General features: G+C 45.7%; 1 protein-coding gene across 6 annotated transcripts in view; it reads right to left on the bottom strand.

Moving 5' to 3' along the window:
• Positions 1–17562, bottom strand: part of LOC144763173 (amine sulfotransferase-like) — a 292072-nt gene that overhangs the window by 188033 nt on the left and 86477 nt on the right. The window lies entirely within an intron of this gene.

The raw sequence follows: 17562 nt of genomic DNA, 5'->3' as shown, positions 1-17562 counted from the left end.
GGCAGGATTGACTACAGTGTTTGAAATAATTAGTGCCTCCATGGCACTGGTGATGCGGGCCATGCCCCTGGTCACCTCAGCAGTGTTATTAGTGAGGCACTCCTCCATATTTGCCCCACGGCGGCATAGCAGGGCTGTTGATGCCGCAAGCCTGTTGATTCCCCGGTTCTGTACTCGGGCATCCCTGCGCCGTATGTGTTCGTGTTGGTCCAACTTTGCACACAGCTGTGTCATGGCAGTTGTCATTCTGCCCATACCTGTGCCTATTTCCCGGGTGGTTCCAACTAAGTCAACAATCCCCTTTGTTAACTCCCCCATCTGCAGGTTGTGCTGTCGCAGTTGCCGGTGACAGGCAAGGATGTATTTGGCCTGCATCCGCTGTATCCGGACCATGCTCCCCTCTAGCCCCTGGAAGACGCTGGGCTCCCGTGATGGTAAAGCACTGCCACTGCTGGAAGTGCGTGGACGGCGGCGTTCGGTGCTGGTCTGCGGTATGGGCTGCTGTGCCACAGGTGTGACTGGTGTGGGATCTGGTGCCTGACCCACATCTCCCTCCATGATGGACAATGGGGCCACTATTATCCTCCTGGCTGTGGCTGTGGCAGGTGCTGGCTGGGATCGTGTGGGTGAGTTCTCAGGGGAGAACTGGAGTGTTGGGGATTGGGACAATTGGGGGGAGTGGGGAAACAAGAGGGAATGTCCAGAGTCATCCTCAATTGCAGTCTCGCTGCTGTCCTCCACCTCCTGCGACTCAGGCATGCTGCTTGGCCCTGCCACCACACTGTCTGCTGGTGCTGGTGCTGAGGCCTGTGCAGCTGCTGCTCCACTGCCTGATGGTGGGCCTAGGAATAAAGTAGATTTTGTCAACTGAGTGGAAATGTCTTCCTGTCACTACAATAAATGCATTGCACATGTGAAGTTCATTACTCAGATCATTTCTTAAGGTGCATTGCTGTGTCATGTGCAAAGTGAAAAGTTCCTACATTAGCTGGCTACATTTCACATCATGCTTTGCACATTTAAATTGCTAGCAGTACTGGACTGGGGTTTGGCTGTACACGGGGGCCAATGGGGAGGTGTCTGGTAGGGTGTGTCATGCTGTGCATGCCTCTTACCTTTAGCTTTGGCTCTGGCTGAGCTGTCCAGGTCCCCGACTCCGACCACACTCTCCCTCTCGATAGTTGTCGATACCAGTTCCTCCAGTTCCGTGAGGGGGGGCGCGGGGTTCCTGCCGCCACCGGTCAGTCCTGCCTGCTTGCTGATCTCCGCCAGTTTCCTCTTGGTGAGGCTCCTGATGTCATAGAACCTCTTCTTGAGGTCATCCATTGTCCTGGGGGTCACACCAACTGCATTCACCCTCTCGCTGATGGCACTCCACAGGTTCCTCTTTGTTGACTCTGGTACACTGAGGGACAGCCTCCCATACAGCTGCCTGTGTACCAACACCACCTCCTCCACTAATACTTTCAGCTCCGAGCTGCTGAACTTCACCTTTCTCTTCCTGTCAGCCTTCTGGCTCTCTGAGCTGCTTTCCATTTTGATTGTGTACTCAGTACTCCCAAATCTCTCTCTGCTGCTCAGTCTCCCAGTTCAGCTCTGGCTTCCTTTCCAGAAAGTTCTGATGAGTTGCACCTGCATGGGTAGCCACTCCCTGCTAGGGTGGGGGAGGGTGCTTCCACCTCATTGGCTGCTTTCAGTACTTTCACTTCCTTGTTTCCCCGATCACGTGGTTACCGAATCGGTATTTACCGATTCGGTATTTACCGAATCGGGAAATACCGATTCGGTTTTGACAATGCTTTCCTATGGGATGCCATTACCGATTCGGTATCTACCGATGGGGTATCTACCGATTCGGAAAATACCGATTCGGGACATACCGATTCGGTAAATGCCGATTCGGTAGATACCCAATCGGTAAGTGTAGGGACACGATACCGATTGTTACCGATTCGGTGGCAGGAACATCTGGATGTTCCTACATCTCAACCCCTTAGATTTACCGATTTTTAATTACCGAATCGGTATGATTCGGTAATTTAAAATCGGTAAATCTATTTTACCTACATCGGGCCCTAAATCCTTCAAAAAAATTGTAGCATCGATTTTTGCCCATTTTATGGCATATCCGTTCTTTCTTGCCAGTGACACTGAGTGACCGTGAAGAATACTAGGTATGCTTGACACAGGGCTCTCAGTCTTCCCGACAGAAATAGTGGTACTAATCGGAAAGTGATCACTTAATGCCAGATCTTCCGTGTTAAACTCCTCCAAACAGCCCTGATTCCTGTTGGACACTAGGATGTAATCAATTACAGTGCCTGACCCTCGACCAAAAAAGGTTGTCTGGAAAGCTGCAGAAGGCTCGCATAATTCGTTAGCAAACCCCATGTCCCAATCATGCATTAATTGGTTTAGCATGTTACCCATAATGGAGTGTTCAAAGTGTGTGGTCGGGTCCCCTCTTAAGTTATGAATGCCACAATTTTTTGTGGCACTATAAGGACATAAATGGCAATTATAATCGCCTACTAATAAAATACAGTCTGCGTCCTGGCCACCCCTCATGAGCATTGTAGTGAGCTCCGCTATTAAAGCTTTGGGATCTACTTTTGGCACGTTGATGTATATGTTAACCACAAAAAGGGACCACCCCTTTACTTTGACCAAAAGTCCTTGCATTGATCTGGCCACCTCTACTTTGGGTCCGCTTGCCCTATATGTAGACAGTTTTGTATTACACAAATTGGAGGCGAAGATACACAAACCCCCCGACCCTCTGCCTCGATTACCCTGTATCGACGGGATATAGAAGGTGCTAAAGCCCTCAATGTGAGTCTCCTCCTGGTCCCAGCATTCCTGTAAGCATATTATATCCTGTTTTTCCATGAAGGATAGGAATGACTGGGCCCTTGCTTTGTTGTTCAGCCCTGCGATATTCCAGGAAGTTATTTTTAGGGTGAATTTATGTTGACTGTCTTCTGATGCCAGTGTCTGAGGGATTAACCTCTCAGCACCCTCTATATTGTGTTCTACCTCCCTATGAGTTTGTGTGGTGTTCCGCAGGATTATGGGAGTAAGCGGTGTTTCCCCTATTGGGGAGTCGAGTGTGTTCCCTAATGGCAGGATATTAGCAATGGTAATCTGATGTTCATTTTTACAGGTCTCAACTGGGTTACCTAGATTAATCCCTTTCTGTTTTGTTACCTTTATTGGTCAATCGACCATGTCCAAACAGTCGTACCTGTTCCTTGTGGGGGCCCCCCTCCAATAGTCAGGGTGTGAGTTTTCTCTTCTCAGTGGCCAGGGACGATTATCCCACCCCCTATTCCAGTGGTTGTTACTATTCCTATTTCTGTTTCTGTTATAGTGCCCCACCTGTGTCCAAGGCCAGTCCTGGACTTCCTCCCAACTATTAGGGTCGCCATAATTAAGGGTGTTTAGAGGTGGGTAGAAGAAGGAGAGACGCTGTACGTCGACCCCCCCCCCCCTTTTTTCTAAAGCTGGCCATGAGGAAATATAATCAGCTGTAGCGGGGTCCTCACAATTAAGTACAATACAATCGCCCTGTAAACTTTTTTTGGTATCGCCAATCCAGAACACTCTTCTCATTGAAATAATTCTGCTATGATTAGATGGATGGAGAGGTCTGTTTTGGCTCAACCACTGCAGTACCTTGTTGCGCAGAGACCAAGGGGGTTCGTCCGTACCATCTGCCAGCTCGGTGACCCCAGTAAGTATGACAGTGTATGGGGTCGCCTCGGGCGGCAGATGTATCGGACGCCTGTACCTTGGGCCTTTCCTCTCATTGGCTTGTGGCTGGGGTGGTTGGACTTTTTGTGATGTCTGTGGAGTATCTTTCTGCTTCGCTGCTTGGCTGTTTGACTCCAAAGGAGCCGGGGTTTTTTGAGGATTATCTGTGATGCCTTTTCGTTTGTCAATCCCTTTTGTTGGGGCAGATATTGAGGTAGTTTGATTGTTTTGCCTGTCGTTTTTTTGAGCTTCAGAGTTTACAACTCTTTCGAGCGGCTGGGGCTTGGGCCGAGTAACTGGTAAAGACGGGGGTTGGGCCGAGTTATTTGTGTCTTTCGCGATCCCCAGGCCCTTGGCAGGTGTACCCAGTGTTGTCTGTTTGAAAGCTGGGGTATTTAATTTAGCTAATTGCTTCTCAATAATCATGATGCTCTTTTCCAAAGGTTGCAGATGGTGTTTTAGCAACAACCCCATACTTTTTGTGATGAAATCATGTAATGTTACACATGCGGTGCATGGTTTCTGTGTGCCACCCCTGAGGGCTTGATTCTCTGTCAGCTCTTGGAGACCAGCGTCATGTAGGGTCAATATACAATCCGCACCACTATTGGAAGGGATTAGTTGATCTGACAAGGTTGTATCAATAGTTGGGTTGAGGGAGGTCATGTTGTTATGCAGAGCTGATATGGTCTCATGTGAGGTCGTCTCTGTATTTTGCCTCTTAGCTATGGCACCCTCCCGCTTGCCCGTAGAAATAGAATCTACGATATCCACCTCATTATGGTAAAATTGTAGGTCTGGTGTTTTTTCCAAATCCTCACTGGAGTTAGACCCCAGTGAGAGTTGGGTGGCAGATAGATCGACAAAGTTTGGAACCGTGTGTATTAATGCGTTCGTGTTGTCAACTTGCTTAAGCAGTGGGATAATAGGTCCCTGTTGAGTAGGGGTTTGTGCAGAAGCCAGAGGCCCCATGGACGATCTTCTTGCAACCTCCAGTTCATGGGATACCCTAGGTTCTAGGATGAGTATACTTTTGTCTATGACTTCGTGGGTCTTAGTAATGAATAAGTCTAAAGGGCCAGTGATATCGGTTAGGCTAGAGGCCTTTTTACTTCTAGTGCGCTTATTCATGGTTAATTGCGTCAAGTACAACAAAATTAATACTAAATGTGGGTCAAGTGTATTGTCAACATCCAACAATGGATCACAGATAGAAGTAGCGGGCAGAAAATGTGATTATAAATACCGTGGCCCAGTCCAGTCCTGCTCAGTCTGGAACGGGCTGAAACGGGCCCGCCCTTGGCCCAGGCTTCGCCCGGCGTCCCGCGAGGCGGGGCGGACGCTGGATTTATGCGCCTCCTGGCGCGGCTTGGTACGTTGCAGCCCGCTTGGGCTGATGGGGCTTTTAGTCTCCTGCCCCGCACTCCACTCGGCGGCTCGGCTGGACCAGCGAGCGGCGGGAGGCGGGCAGGGTATGCAGAGGCTGAGGCTGGTAAGTCTTTACCCCAAAAAGGCGTCTATAGTGTGGCAAGGCTCTCTTTTCCCGTAGCGATTCCCATGCATGCGAGTATTCTTGAAGTGGAGAGCGTGGCAATAAACAAGTAAATCGGGAGAACCAATCCTCCTGCTTCTAACCTCCTTCTCACCTTTTTCCAGGCTATCCTGGGACCCTTTGACGCCTGGATAAAACTACCTATTTTCCCCTGGAGCTTGGCTATGACCACTGTTCCCAATAAGGTGCGCACACGTGCGAGCACATCCCTACCCGCGAGCGCACACTCCTGTGTGTGAAGCATGCACACACACAGGACAGTCCGCAAGAGAGTTTGTGCCACCACTTTAAAAAGAGAGAGGCGCAAAAAACAGGCACTTCCTGCATGCGGTTTTTCCAGCGTGAGTCAGGAGTACAGGTAAGTCTGGCTTGGGGCTTGCTATATTTTCTTTCGTGGTGCAGGGCAGATTGTGGGCTTTTGTTTAAGTATTCATGTTAATCACAGCCCCTTCATGAGCTGTGATTAGCGTGAATACTTAAACAAAAGTCCACACTCTTCCCTGCACCGTGCTTTACAAACAAAAGATTACAGCAAGTTTAAAAACACAGCGTGTACTTTCAGAAAGTACACGCTGTGTTTTTAAACTAACTGTACTGTTGTTAGTAAAGCGTGGCTGCGAGAGAAATTGTATGACTTTCATGTTAATCACAGCTCGTAAGGGGGCTGTGATTAACATGAATGCTTAAACAAAAGCCCACAATCTTCCTCGCACTGGTGCGATAGCTCCCCTGTTATTCTTTTTTTTGGGCTCTCCTTAACTCTTCCCTGACCCTCAGGCCTCTTTTCTTCTACCTTCAAATCAACTGTTCTTCTTTAACATAAGCAGCCTTCTTCAGCTCCTAATGACATCTCTAATTTCTGGACTATCTGCTTAAACAATTCTGGAAAATATTGTGTTTTTTCTCAACTTTCCCTTTCTCTTCAAGGTAATGACCTTCTCTCCCCAGTGTAGAAGGGCTTTCGTCGAGGTCATTCACCAAAATACACTTTACTTTCAGTTTCTAACTCAAAGCTTCGTACTTGTCATCACAAACGCTCTTCACTTATTATTTGTCTTGACCTTTCTGCTGCTGTGACACAGCGGATCACTCTTTCCTTATCTACATGTCGGGTCTCTAGTACTACTCTTAACTGGTTTCATTGTTCTCCTGCTTAGTTTCCAGGAAAAAAACAGCATCCTCAGCAGGCCAGTAGCTCACCCTGTTTTCTGAGTTGTCCCAGGGGCTTGGTTCTAGTCATCTGGTCTTCTCATTGTACACTATTCCTTTCATTTCTGTCATTTAATCCTTTGACTTTCTCTTCCATTTCTATGCTGATGGCTCTCAAATCTGTTTCTGCTTTTCTTCCTTATCTGAAATCCATTAATATGCTTGTTAATCTACTGCTGAAAACGGGATTACTATGCAATTTAAAAAAACGTAATCTTAAAAAAAGATAAGATCCTCTTTGTTAGACCTGGCACCATTGTCGTGGGTCTCCCTTTCATTTTTGCTGTTGCCTCATGTGTTTTTGCTGGTGTTAGATGCTTTGGGCACTGTGCCACTGCTGTCCAGTGCCACAGTGCGAGTGCTCCCTGTTGTAAATTGATGAATGGATTAGTGATTCCATGATTGGATGTCTGGTTTACTTGTCAGACCCTAGTACAGTGCACTGAGAGTGCCCAGGGCGTGTAAATCCAAATGCTGCTGGTGGGCCTGCAGCACTGGTTGTGCCACCCACAGAAGCAGCCTTGTAAAAGGTTTCTAAGGTCTGTCATTGCAGAGCCTGCATGCAGTCTGGTACTGTCATGCTGACTAGGTAAGTGCACCTACTTGCCAGTCCCTAAACCTTCCCTTTTCTTCATATCAGTCACCCCTATGGTAGGCCAGAGGGCAGGGTGCATTGTAAGTAAAGGGTAGAACAAGCCCTCATGTGTGTGGCATGTCCTAATAGTGAATTACAGCCATTTTCGTTTTTCACTATTGCAAGGCTACCAGTTCTCCATAGGCCAGAATGGGCTGTTAGGTTATTACATGTTTATAATCCTAACAGACTCAGAGAACATGGTAGAAATTCGAGTTTAGTATGCCTGGACTCAGAATAATAAAATACATCTTTTAGTAAAGTTTATTTTAATATTCTATGTTTGCAAATACCACTTTAGGAAAGTAGGTATTTGCTTGTCTAACCATTCAAACCTGCCTCTGCTAGGTTGTGTATTCCTTTGTCTGGTTTTGTGAGTGACAGGGCTGGGGGATTCCAAGAGATAGGCTGAGTCACCCAGTGGTGAATAGATAGATCTGTATCTAGATGGGAGGGAGGAGTTGCACCTGAACCTTGAATAGGGCTATGCCTGCCTTCCACAATGCTGGCTCCACCACATGGGGAGCGGAGATATCTCTGCCCTGCACACTGAAAGAAGAGGAAGAGAACTGTAAACAAAATGCTCCATGACTGTAGTTGCCTTCCACAATGCTGCCTCCAACTCCGGTGGGGCGTCTGATGTACCTGCCCTGCACTGTGAAAGAAAAGGAGAAGTCTGGTAAACAGAGTGCTTCAGAACTGGTTTGGACTGGGCAAAGGTCCCTCTCCCCTCAGAGAACAAAGGATTTGGGAGTATAAATATTGGGACCCTGATCCCAAGAAATTAGATCAATTTTGGACTACAAGAAGAAACATTTACTGAGGAGAGGAACCTGAAGAAACTGAGGAGAGACTATTCCCAAGTTGAAGTGCTGCTTGGGGGATTGGCCTGCAGTGGTTGCCTTACTGTCAAAAGAAGTAGAAAGGAACTTTGTGTACTTTGCTTTCAACGTGTGAAGGATCTCCAAGGGCTTGGAAAAGAGCTTGCCTCCTGCTGAAGTCTCAGGGACAACAGAATTCACCCCCAGCTCCCCAGAGTTTTTTGGAAGTGTCTGCTGCTGTTTTGGACCTTCTGAGGAACTGCGTGTCACAAGGAGCTGGAAGCGCGACTCAACGAGAAGAAGCGTGTCACCGTCGCTGTGCCTGCCTTCGCAACTCCGAAGGAGGGTGTCGCCGCTGGAACTGTCACACTGCACCGCATCGGAGAGAAGCGTGCCGCAACGAAGAGGAAGCGTGTCGCCGTCGCTGCTGCTGCCATCACAACTCCGAAGGAGGGTGTCGCCGCTGTGGTTGTCGCACTGCACCACATCAGGAGAAGAATCTCGCAACGAGGTCGGAGCGTTTCGCCGTCCCTGTGCCTGCCGTTGCAACTCCGAAGGAGGTTGTCGCCGCTGGAACAGTCGCATTGCACCACATCGACCAAGAGCAACTCGCATCCCCAAGAAGTGCGCCGCCGTCGGAGCTGCTGTCGTTGCAACTTGGATGTTGCCGCTGTAGTTGTTGCATCGAGCAGAAGCTTCACGCATCGAGGGAGAAGAGTGTTGCCGCTGGAGCTGTTGTCGTCGCATCCTAGGGGTGTTGCCGCTGCACTCCACGCATCGAACCGAGAACTTCTCGCATCGCCGAGAAGTGTGCCACATCTGGAAGATCTTCACGTCTTTATTTCTTTGCACTTGAACTTTGCCGCATTTCCCTCGCTGCGACATTGCTTGACGTGGAAGCGCAACGGAACCTAAGGTACATTGACGCAAAGTGTCACATCCAAGAACGGAACTGAACTAAGCTTAAATCTACCATCTTAAAGTAATAGTACTGTGTCTTTTTGTCGTTTATTGTCTTGTGGTAACTCTTTATAAAGTAAAATTATTTTTGATATAACGCCTGTGTGGTGTCCATTTGTAGTGTTGTCACTCGGTTACTGTATGTGGTCACAACTGCTTAACTTACAACGCCTCTGAGATAAGCCTGTCTGCTCGTGCCAAGCTACCAAGGGGGTGAGCAGGGGTTATTTTAGGAATGTAATCCCCTTATCCTGACTAGAGGCAAGGGTCCCTATTTGTTACAAGTACCCTCCTGTGCCAGCTAGAGACCCCCAAATCTAACACTCTTATTCCCAGCTTCAGCTGCTATTATCACCCATTGTCCTATCGTTTTATATATATCACTATTCCTACTTTCTCCTCAGTTAGAAATCCTGTGTTATGTTTAATTATTCACTGACTTTCTCAGAACAGTTGTGTTCTATGGTCACTTATTGCTGTTTACATCCCCATAATATCCAGAAAGTCAAATCTTTTCTTCCCTTCTCCTCCATCCTCCTCCTGGTCCAGGGTCTGGCCCTTTCTCAAATCAACTACTTTCCATCTTTATATGTTGACTTCTCTTAATCACTTCTCTCCCTGCTCCAAAGCTACTTAAAACGTTTGTGTTCGCCTCCTCGTTTCTCTTAACTATTTTACTCCAACTTCTTACTTAGCTCAGATTTTTTGTTCACTGCTTTCCTTCCAGCTTAGATTTTGTTATCTTTGTGTTATCTTCAAGGGTCTTCACTCTCTTGCCCAATCTAACTTACTTGATTTTTCGGTGTACTCCAATTCTTTCTCTTAGTTTTGGTTCCACAGCTATGTAGTTTCTATTCTATTTGCTTCTTCACGCTTTCACTTCTTCGCATTGCCGACTCCTAATTTGTAAAATAGTCTTCAACTGTCCATTCTCTCTGCTCCTATCTTTTCTGGTTCTAGGGCAGTTTTCAGTCCTTTCAGCTTCCGCCTGGCCCTCCAACGTTGTAGCTCTGAGCATCTCCAGGACCTGAAGGCTTGCCAGCGTACCCACTCTCTACTGGGCCTCGGCAGGAGGGGATGCAATGGTAAGAGTGTGTTGACCCATAGCATGGCAGACCCCGGTGAACATTTTATGCACATGCAGCAGTGGCGCACAAACCATCTGATGATAGTCAATTGACAATTTGCAGGGGCAGCCAGTTAGTTTTCAGCATAGCCGACTGGGTCAAAGGATGTCTTCAAAGTGCAGCATTTTTGTAGATGACTCACAAGTGCCCCCCAACAGGCCTCCAGTTCTGACAATCATCTAGCTCCCTGCTGTATTTATAAAAGTAAGTAATCAAAACTCTTCTGTATGTGTCTGGTGACCTACCTTTATTCTCTCAACGTCCACTTCATCCATTTGCTTTAAGAAAAAGTTGCTTAAATTTGAGATAGGGAATAAATCTCTGTGGTTTGCGACCACTAAACTTCTCCAGGAGGGCCTTCTCGATTCCATCAGAGTATTGAAGTTATGTGTTCTTTTCAGATTTATTTTGTTGAGGCAGTGACGTATTTTTGGAGCCCCGAGACACAATCACAGTATTTCAGTGTGCTCTGGGTAAACAATATATATTGTGGGATCCGCTCTTTTATTCCTTTTACCATCTTCTTAAAAAATAGTGTGCAGAGCTTTTATTATGAAGCTAAGCCTCATCAGATTCTAGGTCTTGGCCTACTCGTGGGTCACAGGAATTCAAATGTTTATGTCTGTCAGTGGTCAAGACCTTTAAATTTTAGTAAAACTATATATAAACTAATACTTGCTATAAGACACTTTCAGCCAGTCTTTTTCAACCATTGGTCTCTTGTTGCATCATTCACATTTTTCTCCCTCCCACAGTAGCACACAACATGAGCTAATGGATCAGCCCCCTGCAGCCATTGGCTAACTTCAGTGTGAGTGATGGCATTCTCCTCTTTCACAAGAGCACATTCACACCCAAAGTAGTAACCTTCAATACCAGGTACTAGTATAGCAATGTGTGCTTTTTGGGACAACAAAAATGTCTCCGCTCTTAGCTAATGTTTTAAAAAAAAAAATATTGTGCAGTGCCGAGCAGCTCCACCAACAATTAAGTCGTAGCTGCCAAGGTTTCAGAATGCTTTGTGTGACATTTTCATAAATGAGGTGTTATTATGAGTGACATTTCAACCACTATGAGTGTTAGAAATGGGATCTCTGTTTGGCTAAGGCTTGCGCCAAAGCCAGGCAGAGACCACCACTCTAGTCAGGGCAAGGGAGTTACACGCCAACATAACCCCTGCTCACCCCCTTGGTAGCTTGGCACGAGCAGTCAGGTTTATACCGGAGGCAATGTGTAAAGCTTTTGCGCAACACACACACACACCAGCAACACACTAGGCGCACCACAAAAGGAACTCCACACAAGGTTATATATAGAAATAGCCTTTGTATTATAAGAAACACATTAGAAACCTAATCACACAGATCCTGGATCCCAACACGGATGCTCCACAGCCTAGCCTGGGCAGGGAAGGTTCACCAAAAGAGAAAACAGCGGTGAACGGAGCCGGTTATCAAAAGACAGAAAAAGCTACACGCTCTAAAGGTCCAACTGTGCCGGTAATGTTTGCTGGGAGAAGGCCTTCTACACCGCAGGCTGAAAAGAAACTACACCAAAGCAAAAGTGCAAGTAATTTAAACTTAAAAGTGCTTAAAGACAACTCTAAAAAAAGTCTATTGTGGATAAAGGGTTGTATAAAAAGATTGAGGAAAGTCCTGCGAGTTTGGGCAAAACCTGCCATGGGGTAGACGAGATAAATGGCTTAGCGGTGGAGTTAGCCAATATTTTTGCCAGGGGGCCATAAAACGCACAACAAGGGTGCGACATTGAGACACTACCAGAGGATGGCATGTCACAAAAAGGCGGGGACAGCAACAGCTCGGACCCTCCATACACTATCCATCCCCCATGCACACCGGTAAAAGGAAAGCTTCATCAGGCGGAAGACGCCCCTGCAGCGACAGCTGGAAAGATAGCATTGATGGAAACTCTTTGGAGGACAATGGCAGCCCTTTCACGAAACCTGACACACAGAAGCGCATCCCTCTTTGCAGCAAGAAGAAGAGCACCAGAGGGTTGGAAAAAGACAAAGGCTTTACGACTGATGGTAGCCAGTCTAGCCAGCTGAAGTGGGATTATTCTGCTTTGCAGCTTGAAGGAGCACCAGAGAATGAACTCAGAACTCAAACCACAGAGGGTCATGGTGGTGTAAATAGCCCTATAGGAACTCAGATGCCGCAACTCTCAATGGAACTAATTTACGCTACATTAAAACAAATACTGACAGAGGCCCGCCAGGAGCACAAGAGGGCCCATGTGGCAACCAGGAAACTTCAGGGTGTGGTCCGGAAAGTTAACAAAGCCTGCACCGAGATTAATGAACGTACCGCGGCACTAGAAGAATGCATAGTACAACTATAGGTAAGTGTTGAAAACGCTGATAAACAGACCACCTCTAATGAAAGCAGAATGGCTGACGTCCTCTGGAAGTTGGAGGATTTTGAAAATTGACAGCAACGGAATAACCTTCGTCTACTGGGAATAGCAGAAAAAGCAGAAGGAGATGATATCCGTGGTTTTGTTTTAAAGCTCTTGCAGGAGGCCTTTCCAGAACTGGCTCACTGGAACTGAGATATTGAAGTACAAAGGGTGAATAGATTCCCCTTGATGCTTAAAAGAAAGCCAGGTCAAGAAGAAAAACCTAGAGCTATCTTAATATTTTTCGGCAATTTTCTCCTTCGACAAATTATCTTTGAGAAGGCCAGACCGGACGCAAGAAGATCTGCAGTGGGACACTTTTTTGTTCGACCTGACTTTTGTCATACCATGGTGGAAAGGAGATGGAGACTTCGCTCTCTAATTACTCCCTTTCAGCAGCAGGGGTGTGAAGTTATTTGTAAAGGCACAACCAGAGTGTTCACCTCAGAAATTCAAGCCCAATTACAAGAGTTTACTAACAGTTAGGCTAGTAGATGAGTTTCAATGTGAAATCAGGCTGTATTTCTTAAAATTTTTTTTTTCTTAGTGTTTTTTTTTTGGTCTTGGTAGGGGGCAGCTAGGGGCACAACCACATGCAGGAGGCATCACAAGGGTTCAGGGAGCTGTTTTGCCTCACTGATGGGGATGGGGTAGGGAGGGTTGCAGGGAGGGGAGGGGCTGAAAGCATGGGAATAAGGGGGGGAAGAAGTTATTCAGAAAAATGGTCACTGCAAGCTTTATTTGTGTTGTTTTGTGTGTTTTTGTCTTTGTTTTTCTTTTGTAAATGAGGAAAATAAGAATAGCATCTGTTAATATATGTGGTCTAAATGACCCCCAAAAAAGGAGGCGGGTCAGTGTGGATGTACAATTTTTAAGGGCTGATATTCTATGCCTTCAGGAAACTCATATTGAGGGAGGTAGGAAATTGCTTTTGGAGATGTCTGGGTATTAAATTATAGCAAATACGACACAAGAAACTCGCACCAAGGGGGTGGCTATATTGGCGCGGAAGGGTTGGGTAGTTTTCTTCGTTTTTCTTGCTGCCTGGTTGAAAAATTGTAAGTTACAATGGGGTAACCCAGTATCCCTCAGAACCTGGGCAATTCTAAAGTATATAAACAATGGTTCTGTCGGTTTCAAACAAATTACTTCCACAATTTACTGAATAATTTACTCAGCACTTCATTTCTTTTCAATTCAATTGAGTCAATCAAAACAAAAAGCCAAAAGCCAAAGATTATATCCAAACCATGTTGGGTATATCAAAGTATTTTATATGAATTGTTTGCATTCATAAATACTCTATTTGCATTGAATTTGTTTTTAAATATACTGCTGAAAAACAGCGCATCAGTTTGTGAAGAAAGTGAAATTCAAGTGCTCAGTGATGTATTGTGCAGTGGTAGATTCGTGACATTATATACATTGGGGAGAGGGGAAGGGGGGTGTTTGGCCAGTCAAATTCTCGTTATATAGTTGCTACTGTGGGCCACGTCCGTTGGCTATGCCACAGAGTGCCTAAAGCTGATCCAAATGTTTTTTGGCGACCTTTCAACCCTAGTACAGCCCTATTCTGGGGTCACTGCGGGTCTTCATCAGGACTGTGGGGCAGGGATGGGTGGAGCTGAGTGAGCAGCCTGTTGAACAAGGTTTAATTTAAAATCAGATATGGATTTGTGTTATTATGAGTATGTTTGGCTTGGCAAGAAAAACATTTCAGGACTCACCTCTGGGTGCCCACGGCGGGTGCTCTCAGGCAGAAAAAGTGACCAGATCACTTGTCTATGAAGAAGGTCAGGGGTCTGATTCCCACAAGTTGCAGTTCTATGGAGAAGCTGGTATTGGCATTAGTGACCCGTCTGTGACTCATCTTAATCACGAGTGATGTCCAATGTTGCCCACCACTCACCTGCTGTAACTTTTTTATAACAGCAAGCTTCAAAATCCAGATTATATTAACTGTGCCCAGTGTAGAATCATTCTGGGAAAGAGAGAAAGGACCTCTATTAGTGCGGTCTCCTCACCCTAGCTAGTGGTCTAACAACCTGTGAGATTTCCTTGATTGACAAAGAAAACTAATGCAGTTACTTAATCAAACCCACGTTTGCTGGGGATGGCTAATGTCTGTGAATAACATGATTTCTATTGTTAACTTTCCATTAAAGTTTCTTTGAAATAAATCCCTGCATCGGCTGGGTCTGCTTAGATAAGGAAATTCGCCACTCTGGCGAGTCAGCGTATTCCAGGGAGCAAACCAAATGCTGACATCTCACGTTTCAGGAAATCGCCCGTTAGGCCTCTGGCTTCTGCCCTTAGACTATTTAGTGTGTTGCTAATACACATGGGTTACAAACAGAAGGCTGCATGTAGCGCTTACCTGGGTTTGGTCAGTAGATTCATGTAAGGGGGGACAGACGCGCCGGGTTTCTCCGCGCTGTTCGTGCTTGCAAATTATTCACAGATGTGAGAAACCGCTACTATTCCCGGCTAGTATTAACTGGTTCTGCGATCGCGAGGACGTGCCGTAGTCGACGCGCTCAGGTTGCTAGCTAACCTTCAGTATACAAAGCTAAAAGGCAGGCGGCGTCATAATATGCGTGAGCACTAGTATCTTAAACAATGTTTCTTAAAGGCCAAGACACATATAGCCTTGTAGGGACAACCACAATTGCAAAGTGCTAGAAGTTGGGGTGCCTGAATTGTGTATGTGGCATGCGCCACAATCACGGCGTTTCGGATAAATTATCATGGACAGGCATTGTCATGAACGTCTCCATTCTGCTGGGAACATCGGTCACAATTAGCCATGTATAGACAATTGCTGAATGTTAAGGTCAATGCGAGGCGTTATAGTGCTAACAATGTGCAGGTGGCATGGTGACTTAAATTCACAATCTCACAGTGCTATGTTGATATTAATTCACATTTCAAGCACCTATAATATACAAAACCGTAATTACAGGTATAGCACAGCGAATGGCATTAGTCATAACTAAAGCATTCCTGTTACCTATCGCCAAATGTAAGTACTCATGAGGGTGTATGCAATCACCTTTCCGCAGGTTAAATGCTGACCAACCATTGGTCTAGGTTGGAGTCATATATATCCAAAGTGTAATATCCCAAAAATTGCACTTTTCAGTACATGCTTCCCTGGTGTATTTATAAGTGAACATGGATACATAGCCATATCATTGAGAACCATTTCTTAATTACAGTGTTCATTTTAATATAATAATGGTGTATTTACACATGAAGGTGAATATAAAATCATCTAGACATATACATGTACATTTTAATCTAGTATCACGACAGTGCTACGCTCAGGTCACACAGGGGCTTGCCTAGGGATACACTACAGCTGTTCCATCTGTCATATGCAACTGCTCCCCTGGTGTATTTACAAGTGAGCATGGTTGCATAGCCAAAACGTTGTGAACCATTTCTTAATTACAATGTTCATTCTTATATATTAATGGTGTATTTACACATGAAGGTGAATATAAAATCATCTAGACATATATATGTACATTTTGACACAGAGGCTAGCCTAGGGATACACTACAGCTGTCCCATCTGTCTTGCAGTTTCCTCCTTCTCGTTGAGCCCACCCCGCACTGAGTTCAGAGAGTGTATCCATCTGCACTCCTTGTAGTTGAGAGACTTAGTAATGGATCCTCCCCTGGCATTTAGGATGATATTTTCTACTACTAGCCACCTGATGTCCTCAGGTGTGTAATTGCATGTGCTGTAGTGTTCTACTAAGGGGGCTCCCACAGTTCTGCATATGATTCTACTCATGTGCTGTAAAATCCTTGTTTTTACCTCTGGGTTGTCTGCCCGATAAAGACTTGTGGGCAGGGGCAAAAAATGGCATAGATTACATATGTACTGTTGCAATTCCTGAAGTGTGTCAGCTTACATGTTCTGTTGTTATGAGTAAAGTCAATTCCTACTTGGCAAAAATCACAAGCCTTGCAACCTCCACGTTTGTTTTAAAGGCAAAAAGGGGCTGGTGTTCCATCTGTAATTCACCTGCCACCAGATTCCAATATTTAAGTACGATCTTCTTAATATCGTTGGTCTTGGTTTTAAATGTCATGACACATACAATCTTGTCTGTCTCCCTGGTTTTCTCTTTGGTTGTGAGCAGCTGGTCTCTGTGGCAGTAACATGCTCGCTTTTTGGCCCGTTTCAGAAGGCCTTTTGGGTAACCTCTTGCCTGCAGGCGTGCCGTCAATACCGCTGATTCCCTAGCAAAATCTTTCCTCTGAGAGCAGTTTCTTCTTAGTCTCAGATACTGCCCATAGGGCAAATTATCACTCAAATTCCAGGAGTGATGTGAACCGTACATCAACAGGGTGTTTCTTTCCATAGGTTTGTGATAAAGGTCGAAGTACAGATGTCCTTCCTCCGCCCTGAAGGTGAGATCCAGTAAATCAATAGATTCACTGCTGTGTGCCATTGTGAATTGTATATCTCTGTTCCTATTGTTCAGCCATGCATGGAATTCCATCAAATCACTCTCTGTTCCTGACCATATCATTATAACATCATCGATGTATCTTTTCCAGATTTAAATTTTGCTAAGGTATGGGTTAATTTGGTTGTACAGGTGTCCATAAACAAATTAGCTAGACGTGGGGCATACATAGCACCCACGGCCACCACCTTGCACTAGTAGTAGAACTGCCTCTTGAATATGAAATAGTTCCTTTTCATTGCTGTTTCTAGAAGTGAGATCACGAAAGTAGTTGGGATCCAATGGGGTCTAGGTCTTAATTCCAAGGTGTTCCTGATCACCTTCACTGCATCACCTTGAGGGATGGATGTGTATAAAGAGCACACATCAAGGGTGACCATTATTTGGTTTCTTCCATTCAAAGGTTGGCGTTCTAGCAATTGTATTATATGCATGCTATCCCTCACATATGACTTTGTTCGGGGACCCATGGCTGAAGAAAATAATCAATAAATTGGTTAAGCGGTTCCAAGACTGATCCACACCCTGAGTCTCCCTAGTGGTTTCTCCAATCGTTTATGCACCTTCGGTAGGGGGTAAAGAGTCGGGACCCTTGGCGCACGTTG

Source organism: Lissotriton helveticus, chromosome 6, assembly GCF_964261635.1.
Source record: "Lissotriton helveticus chromosome 6, aLisHel1.1, whole genome shotgun sequence".
Classification (NCBI taxonomy): domain Eukaryota; kingdom Metazoa; phylum Chordata; class Amphibia; order Caudata; family Salamandridae; genus Lissotriton; species Lissotriton helveticus.
Note: the sequence above shows the minus strand (reverse complement) of the source record. Positions and strands in the feature narration are given on the sequence as shown.